This window comes from Cervus canadensis, chromosome 18 (assembly GCF_019320065.1).
Source record: "Cervus canadensis isolate Bull #8, Minnesota chromosome 18, ASM1932006v1, whole genome shotgun sequence".
Classification (NCBI taxonomy): Eukaryota; Metazoa; Chordata; class Mammalia; order Artiodactyla; family Cervidae; genus Cervus; species Cervus canadensis.
Genome location: NC_057403.1, coordinates 20,123,531 through 20,133,585, shown reverse-complemented (window position 1 = coordinate 20,133,585; position 10,055 = coordinate 20,123,531).

The following is a 10,055-nucleotide window of genomic DNA, read 5'->3' as shown; positions in this document are numbered from 1 at the left end:
CAAAAAAGGAGGAAGAGGAGAGGGTCTCTGGCAGGGCTCCTGAACCTTTTAAAACGTGTCCTCTTCATCCTACCATTTCACTTCTTGGAATCTCCCCTAGAGAAGGACTTCAACCCACACAGGACATTTCAGGATGTTCACAACACTACTGTTTATCACAGCAAAAGCACTGGGAACCACCTAGGCGCCACCAATAAGAGAGTAGTCAAACAAAAAAAACCAAAACCAACAACAACAACAACAAAAAAAAGAGAGTAATCAAATAAACTGAGACTCACCCTTCTATGAAATGTGACGCAACAGATTAAAATTGCAAAACAGGGCTGGTGACAGATTAAGTTCTCTGAGGTCTATTAAGTGAGAAAAGCAAGTTGCTAGACAGTTCATTTGGGACATTACACAATATTTAGGTGAGAAAAACCTACAAAAGTGTATATTTATGAAGACTTAAACATGTGGGAGAGTATAGGGGGAGAAAACACTATGAGGAAACACACCCAACAAAAAGAGTGGGTCACCTAGGAAAGATGAGGAGTGAACAAGGGACTTTCTCTATGAAGTTGAACACAGTCTCATCGAACAGCTATGTGTAAGTAATCCAAAGATTTTAAATTCTGAAAGTCACTCAGTCGTGTCTGACTCTTTGCCACCCCATGGCTTATACAGTCCATGGAATTCTCCAGTACAGAATACTGGAGTGGGTAGCCTGTCCCTTCTCTAGGGGATCTTCCCAACCCAGGGATCAAACCCAGGTCTCCCACATTGCGGGCGGATTCTTTATCAGCTGAGCCACAAGGGAAGCTCATAAAGTTGAAAGGGCAAGATTAACCCCCAGGGGGTCCACCACCAAGCAATAACCAGGAGTAGTGTTCTGACATACTTTTTTTAATTTCTGCATAGTTTACTTTTAATTGGTAGAAATGTTTTATAAATTTACATATTTATTTTTAAGGATTTTACCTTTGTAAAATTAGGTGGTTAGCATCCTGGTTTTTGTCTCTTAATTTCATATGTATATAATTTTTTTATAAATAAACAATTTATAATATAAATTTACAAAATATTAATATATGTTTATATGATATTATATTTAATATATGTTTATAATATAAACATATACACACATTTATATTTACATTTATATATATTCATCCCATTGTTTTCTGTGGGGATATAAAATCCCCTCTGTGCCCCTATATATATAAAAATATATGTATATATATATATATATATAAAACCCCCTCTGTGCCCCTATATATATAAAAATATATATATATTTATATATATATATAAAATCCCCTCTGTGCTCCAATATATATGTATATTGGAGAAGGAAATGGCAACCCACTCCAATATTCTTGCCTGGAAAATCCCATGGACAGAGGAGCCTGGCGGGCTATAGCCCATGGGGTTGCAAGAGTCGGACACGACTTAGTGACGAAACTACCATATATATATAAAATCCTTTCTATGTATGTATATGCGTGCATATGTATATATACACATAAATGACTACACAAATATACAGAGGGGATGATATTACATATGTCATTTTTTTCTTTCTTTTTCTTTTTTGCATGTTTCATTTTATATTTTGCTGTTTTACACACGACACAACCATTTGCCATGGCGCTTCAGGCTGTTTATAAACATAACTTTTAATGCCTGCCTAGGTTTCTATGGGTGGAGTAGGATTTACTTCCTCAGTTCCCTCTGGTTGGACATTTGGTTCCTTGCCAAGTGTTCTCTGGGATAATTATGTTTGCACCCAGCGCCATCTCTGCATTTTGGATTTGTTCCACCATCTCCAGAACTGAATTCCTGACTGGTCAGCGGGAGTAAACACTTGGTTCTGAAAATGATTTTCTTGCTTTGTGATTACCAAAAAGAAAAAGAAAAAATTGCATCCATGTTTGTGGAGAGAGTTTGGGAACTACAGATAAGCGAAAGATGGAAAAGCAAAACCTCTGGTGATTCTGTCTCCATTATTGGCTCTGAAGCCTTCCATTAATTCCAAGTTGAATAATTTTCTTCCCTTTCATGTTGAGAATACATTACATAGCACTTCCGCATTCTGCTTATTCTGATTTAGTGCATCATAAAAATGTGTTCCCCTTTCACTTAAAATCATTGCATAACATTCCATAACGTTGCTATCCCATAATTCACAGAACCTTTCCTCTAAAGCTTATTATTACTATAAATATTTAAAACATGATTACAAATATATTTTGTGTCTATTTTTTTTTACTGATAACAAATAATGCAGCAGAGAAAATCTTTGTGCATCAGCTTTCTTGCAGATCTTAATGCTATGTCTTCCCATGAGAGAAAAGTGAAAGTCGCTCAGTCATGTCTGACTCTTTGTGACCCCATGTCCATGGTCAACCCCATGAACAGTTATTCAGTAGCCCCTCAGGCTCTTCTGTCCATGGGATTCTCCTGGCAAGAATACTGGAGTGGGTATCTGTTCCCTTCTCCAGGGGATCTTTTCAAACCAGGGATTGAATTTGTATCTCTTGCATTGCAGTCTGAGCTACAAGGGTCCTTCCCATAGAGTCCCGGAAACAGAATTACTGGGTAAGAGTGCCAAGTCAGTTTCTGGAAAGGTGAACAACTTCCACTTGTTTACAAAACGGATGATACGGTAGAGTTTGTGTTACACATCCTCCCTATCGAATGTTATCATTTTATTAGAGTTTCCCTATTGGTCTGTGAAAAACTGAATCTCACGTTCATTTCTGTATTCATTCACTGAGTCACTAAACATTTATTGACCACCTGCTACATGGCTGGCGTGGTTCTGGGCGCAATGAACAAAATGGACTCATTCTAGGGTTTGAGAGGAGGGGAGAGAGAGTAAACAAGTCAATAAATAAAGGGATAGATCATTTCAGAAAGCAAATTATACTATTAAAAGAGTTAAGAAGGAGGGTAAGGGGATTTCCCTGGTGGTCCAGAGTCTAAGACTCCTCGCTCCCAATGCAGAGGGCATGGGTTCGATTCCTGGTCAGGGAACTAGATCCCACATGCCTTGACTAAAGAGTCCATGTGCCACAAGTAAGACCCAGTGAAGCCAAATAAATAAATTTTTTTTTTTAAAAGAAGGAGAGTAAAAGCTTTCCCACAGGTTGGTAATCTGTTGTAATTCTGCCTTGTGACTTATCCATTTATTGGCATGGCAGTTCTGCATTTTCCATATCTTTATCCATTTCTCACAACTATGACAAAAACTACGGGCTTCCCTGGTAGCTCAGATGGTAAAGAAAGTACCCATCCACTTGCAATTCGGGAGACCTGGGTTCGATCCCTGGGTTGGGAAGATCCCCTGGAGGAGGGCATGGCAACCCACTTCAGTACTCTTGCCTGGAGAATCCCCTTGGACAGAGGAGCCTGGCGGGCTGCAGTCCATGGGGTCTCAAGCAGTCAGACAGGACTGAGCGACTCAGCACTCACATGACAAACACAACAGTGACATGTCTTCAACATCTTCTCTGTGACAGTTATTCAGATTTCCTCTCGTTATCTCAGGCAATTTTGCTCGATAAGCATTACCTTCATTTTACAAATGTACAAATTAAGGGTCAGAGAGGTTAAGTAACTTGCCCAGAGCCACACAGCCTTGGTGGCACAGCAAGACGCTAAAGACACTCAATCTAAAAAGCTTGAGACACTAAGGAGTTATTGGATAATTTGCCTCCCTGACAATCAAATTTTTTTAAAGTTTATATTGGACTATCAGTATAAACATGTCCAACTCCATGGACTTGAGTTTGAGCAAACTCTGGGAAATAGTAGAGGACAGAGGAGCCTGGCATGCTGCAGTCCACAGGGACGAAAAGAGTCAGACACGACTTGGCAACTGAACAACATCAACCTAGTACATATATATAAGAGAACACATTTCAGAAGTGAACGGCTTTGTGAATTAATTCTATGTACATACACCAATTATCCAGCACCAGATTTAAACAAAACCAAACCTGGGCCCTTGTGCCCGGCGGCCCCAACCTGCAATGTAATCATGTTCCGTGAATTCTCCTCTCTGCTAATCTCGTTTTAACCGCCAGCTCTGAATTCCTGAAAGGCATTCTTGATGAGATGACTTCATCAAACCAACGGAGCATTGTAGGCATGCACTCTTGTCCCTATATGCTAAAACCCACAACTTTCCATTCTCTGCCTTTGGAAGGTAGACTCTGTCTCATTTAAATTAATAGCAGATGTGCAAACACACAACCCCAAAGCCAGAAGGTGACATGGGGACAACCAGATGGATGCAGAAAGGTCATCAAGGTCACGGGGAACAGAGCAGGTCCCCTGGGGGGTGGTCAGGAATGTTATGGGCCGGTGAGGAACACTTCAATCATAGCTTTGAAAGCTAGGTTGAGTGTCACAAATGGGGCTGGATAATAGTCAGCCATTTGCACCCCACATGGTACTGGTCCCAGATCGCAGCAGGCAGCCCCCAAGATAGCCCCTAAGAATTCCCATCCTTGGTGTTTCCTACACAACCACATTACATTTAAATATGTGAGTGATGGAAGCAGCCATAGTGCAGCTTTAGGCACAAGAAACCCACCTAAGTATCCTCTGACACTCTAGGGATGCAGAGGCAAATGTTTTGTCTGTAAAGGCCAGAGAAGATATTTCAGACTTTGCTGTCACATGGCCTGTACCAGCACCACTCAACTCTGATCTTGAAGTGAAAGAAGACCCACAGGGTAGGGGATCGGAGATAAATCAGGAGTTTGAGATGAGCATATACACACTACTGTACATAAACTAGATAAAGAACAAAGACCTACTGTACCTCACAGGGAACCCTATGCAATATCTGTAACCTATAATGGAAAAGAATCTGAGAAAGAATACACATATATGTATGTGTATATGTTTACACAACATGGTAAATTAACTATACTTCAATTAAAAAAAGAAAAGAGCCATAGACAATACATAAAAGAATGTGTTCCAACAAAACTTTATTTATAAAAACAGATTCGTGGGCTGGTTATGGCCAGAAGCCTGCTATTTGTCAACCCCTATTCCACAAGAGGGTTTTCCAGGTGGTGCTAGTGGTAAACAATCTGCCTGCCAATGCAGATGTTAGGGACATGGGTTCAGTTCCCTGGGTTGGGAAGATCCCCTGCAGAGGGAAATGGCAACCCACTCCAGTCTTCTTGCCTAGAGAATCCCCAGGGACAGAGGAGCTTGGTGGGCTATGGTCCATAGGGTCACAAAGAGTCGGACTGAAGCAGCTAAGTACGCACGCACTCCAGGGGAATGTATCTTTGACCTACTTCTATTTTTGTGTGTATTACTGATGTATTTTGGCTTTGGTTTTTTAGCCACACTGTTTTAGCATGTGGGATCTTAGTTCTCCAACCAGGGATCAAACCTGTGCCCCCTACATTGGAAGTATGGACTCTTAACCACTGGACCACCAGGGAAGTCCCTTGATGGATTTTTTAATATAACTATTTCTGTAATTCTTAAGATTTAAAAAGCTTATAACTACATTCTGCTTATTTATATTATTTTTAGCCTTCTAATTTTATTTTTTAATTGAAGTATAGTTGACTTACAAAGTTGTGTTACAGGAAAGTTATTCAGCTATATATATATATATATATATATTCTTTTTCACATTCTTTTCCATTATATGTTATTAAAAAGTATTGAATATAGCTCCCTGTGCTATTCAGTAGGTCCTCATTGTTTATTTTCTATATGGTGATGTGTATCTGTTAATCCCTTGACTTACTGTTTATTACTGATTGAGTCTCTGTACCAGTTAAGTTAGATGTTAACTAGTCTGAAATCAATACGGTATGAAATGATGGTTTTTCAAGTAGAAAGACAATCCCCAAAGTTATTGTCCTTTAGGTCATTAACTATTTTTGGAGTTATGTCTCTAATTTCCCGTCACTTACATATTTAAATGTAATGTAGTTATGTGGGAACACCAAGGATGGGGATTTTTAGCAGCCATCTTGGGGGCTTCCTGCTGCAATCTGGGGCCAATACCAAGTCTCTAACGCCATTATCTCATTCTGGAATTCTCTCTTTTTTTAATTTTCCCCTCACCACTTGGCATGTGGGATCTTAGTTCCCTGCCCAGGGATCGAACCCACATCCCCTGAATTGGAAGCTCGGAGTCATAAACCACTGGAGACCTCCAGGGAAGTCCTATGCTTCTTTATTAATGTATTAAGTGACAAGAGCTAGTAGGTTCTATAATTCCAAAGTGGAATTGAAACAGTATTTCAAACATCTGCAACAGCTCTGGTGTGGTTTGGAAATAGCTGTGATTTCTATCAGTAGAATAAGAGATTCCAGAATAAACAAAGTCACAGGTATTGCCAATACTGCACAGATATTGCTAACGTGGGCTGTCACCTACATTCGTAGCTATAGGAGTTATCTGCTGATACAGAGTAAACCTCAGCAAAACTTAGTGGCTTAAAACAATAGCCATCATTTACTTTGCTCTTGAATCTGCATTTGGGGTGGGGCTCAGTGGAAACAGCTCATCTCGGATCCAGGAGGCAACAGTGAGACAGCTCCTCTGGGAGTCGGGGAACCCATTGTCAAAATGGCTCACTCACCTGGTTGGCAAGTTGGAACTGGCTGTTGGGCAGCAGCTCAGCTGCGATGGGGTGGGGGACCTCAAGTCCTCCCCATGCAGCCTTCTCCATGCACTCGTGGGCTTCCTCACAGCATGGAGGCTGAGTTCTAAGAGTTCGCCCAGAGAGAACAAGGCAGAAGCACATGGCATTTTTATAACCTAGCCCCAGAGCTCACATAGCATCACTTTCATTGAACCCTATTGGGCAAGGTAGTCAAACAGGCTCAAGGCGGAGAGGCACAGACTTCATCTTTTAACGGGGAGGTGGCAAGATCTTGAAGATCTTACTTTTTAAGTTAAACCCAGTCATGAAAGATATTGAACACTGGACTCAGTTCCTTGGCCTCTGTCCAATGACAGAGGCCTGCCTTTGTACAAAATTGGAAGGCCTGTCTCTGGAGGCCTGCCTCCGTATTTTCTGCAGAAAATACAACCTGCCACAAAAACAGAATGAAATGGATTTTAGTTGGAGGTTACTGAAAAGAAAGCTGTGGTTTCTTTTTCTTTTTTAAAATAATTTTTATTTTGATATTGATTTTTGGCTATGCTGGGTCTTCGATCCTGTAAGGGCTTTACTCTAGTTGCAGCGAGCGAGGCCTACTCTGTTGCGGCTTTCCTTGAGGCTCAGTCGGTAAAGAATCTGCCTGCAGTGCAGGAGACCTGAGTTCGATCCCTGGGTCGGGAAGATTCCCCTGGAGAAGGAAATGGCAACCTACTCCAGTATTCTTGCCTGGAAAACCTCATGGACAGAGGAGCCCAGTGGGCTGCAGTCCACGGGGTCACAAAGGGTCGGGCATGACTAAGCGACTAACACTTACTTACTTACTTACTTACCCTGTTTCTCATTTCAGTGGCTTCTCTTGTTGAGTAGCACAGGCTCTAGGGGCCCAGGCTTCAGTAGTTGGGGCTCCCAGGCTCTGAACCACAGTCTCAATAGTTGTGGCAGACAGGCTTAGTTGCTCCGAGGAAGGTGGGCTCTTCCCAGATAAGGGATCAAATCCGTGTCTCCTGCATTGGTAGGCAGATTCTTTACCACTGAGCCACCAGGGAAGCCCGCAATTTCTTTTTCTTATCCAAGTTCACGACTCCATTAATTGTATCTCGAAACCTTTTAACCTGGGCCCCAGGCAATTCTAAAGTGACTGCTGGGAGGCGTCCACATAGCCTGTGTGTGCATGCATGCTAAGTTGCTTTAGTCAAGTCCGACTCTGCGACCGCATGGACGGTAGCTCACCAAGGCTCCTCTGCTCATGAAATTCTCCAGGCAAGAATACTGGAGTGGGCTGCCGTGCCCTCCTCCAGGGAATCTTCCCAGCCCAGGGATCAAAACTGCATCTCTTGTGGCTCCTGCATTGCAGGCAGATTCTATACTGCTGAGCCATCAGGGAAGCCCCCTTACATAGCCTACCTTGCTTCAAACCCTCCCATGGCTCCCTTCCGCCCAGAGGACAGAGACCAAAGAACTGAGCCCAATGTTCAAGATCTTTCCTGACTGGGCTTAACTTAAAATGCAGAGACTTATTGCTCAACATCAATTCTCTCCTTCCTTAGTCGTAGAACTCCAGTTTTGTCTGAGACAGAAATGTGCTCACTTAAAATGCATCATTACCCAACCTCCCTTGCAACTGGTGGTCAATGAGATTGTTTATTATTATTATTATTGACAAGTGTGGATTTTAGTTCCCCAACTCAAGGGATCAACCCACGTCCCCTGCAGTGGAAGCATGGAGTCTTTATCACTGCACCACCAGGGAAGTCCCCTCTCACTGTACTTATTTGGCAACTTGCTTTCTTCAGTCAACAATACATCTTAGAGCTCTTCCTCTGACACTCCATGGCTCTTTCTCATTTTTTTAAACAGGTGTATAATATTTCATGGGATAGATGCACCCCTATTTATTAACCTACTGGTGAACATTAAGGTAGCTTCCAATTTTTGTGGCTTTTATATGAATGATGATCAAAGACAAACAAATGATAGGCAGACAGTATCTCCTTGGTGGAGCCGATGCTTCAGATTCTTAGGCAGACCTGACAAACCTCTCCCTCTTGCTAGATATGATCTCATGGACAGAGTTTCCCTGGTGGCTCAGAGGTATAAAGAATCTGCCTGCCAAAGCAGGAGACCCGGATTCGACCCCTAATCTGGAAAGATCCCACATGCTGCGGAACAACAAAACCCGTGGGTCACAACTGGTGAGCCTGTGCTCTAGGGCCCAGGAGCCAGAACTACTGAAGCCCGCCCGTCCTAAAGCCTACGCTCCGCAACAAGGGGAAGCCACCACGATGGGAAGCCTGCTCGCAGCAACTAGAATTTAGACCCTACTCCCCTGGAGAAAACTGAAAAGCCCACACAGCCATGAAGACCAGTGCAACCAAAAATGAAAATTAATAAATAAATATTTTTTTTAAAAAAGCAATGATTGGGACTTGCCTGGTAGTCCGATGGTTAAGACTCCGAACAGCCACTGCCGAGGGCCCGGGTTGGATCACTGGCCAGGGAACTAACATCCCACATCCTGCATGGTGCAGCCAAAAAAAAAAAAGAAATCAATAAACTATTGATACATTCAATAGGATGATTGCACCTCAAAATCATTGCTATGTGCAAATGAAAAACTCTATTAAGATACAAACTGTACGATTCCACTCAGTACTCTGGAACAGGCCAAATTAATAAAAGTGAAAGAAAACAGATTAATGGTTTCCTGGGGATGGCAGATTGACCGGGAAGGGGTGCAAGGGAATTTCCTGGGGTAAGCAAATAGTCGATATCTTAACTGGGATATTGAGCTTGCACAAGTGTATTCATTTGTCAAAGCCCATCAGATTGTACTCATAAGACCTATGTATGTGACTGTAGGTAAATTACAATATACATAAAGATGAAGTGCAGGTGGGAGGTGAGAGGAAAGTTCAAGAGGGAGGGGACATATGCCTACCTGTGGCTGATTCATGTTGATATATGGCAGAAACCAACACAATATTGTAAAGCAATTATCCTTCAATTAAAAATAAAATATATAAAAAGCAAAGTGCATGTCAAGTTGCTTCAAAGTCGGGTCCAATTTTCTGTGATCCTATTGACTGTAGCCCACCAGGCTCCTCTGTCCATGGGATTCTCCAAGGGAGAATACTGGAGTGGGCTGCTGTGACCTCCTCCAAGGGATCTTCCCAATCCAGGGATCAAATTCATATCTCTTATGTCTCCTGAATTGGCAGGTAGGTTCTTTACCACTAGCGCCATCTGGGAAGCCCAAAAGTAAAATAAAATGTTGTTATTAATGTTTCTATCCTTGGGGACTTTCCTGGCAGTCCAGTGGTTGGGACTCCATGCTTCCACTGCAGGGAGTGTGGGTTCGATCCCTGCTGGGGAACTGAGATCCCACACACCACATTGTACAGCCAAGAATAAGAAAAAAGA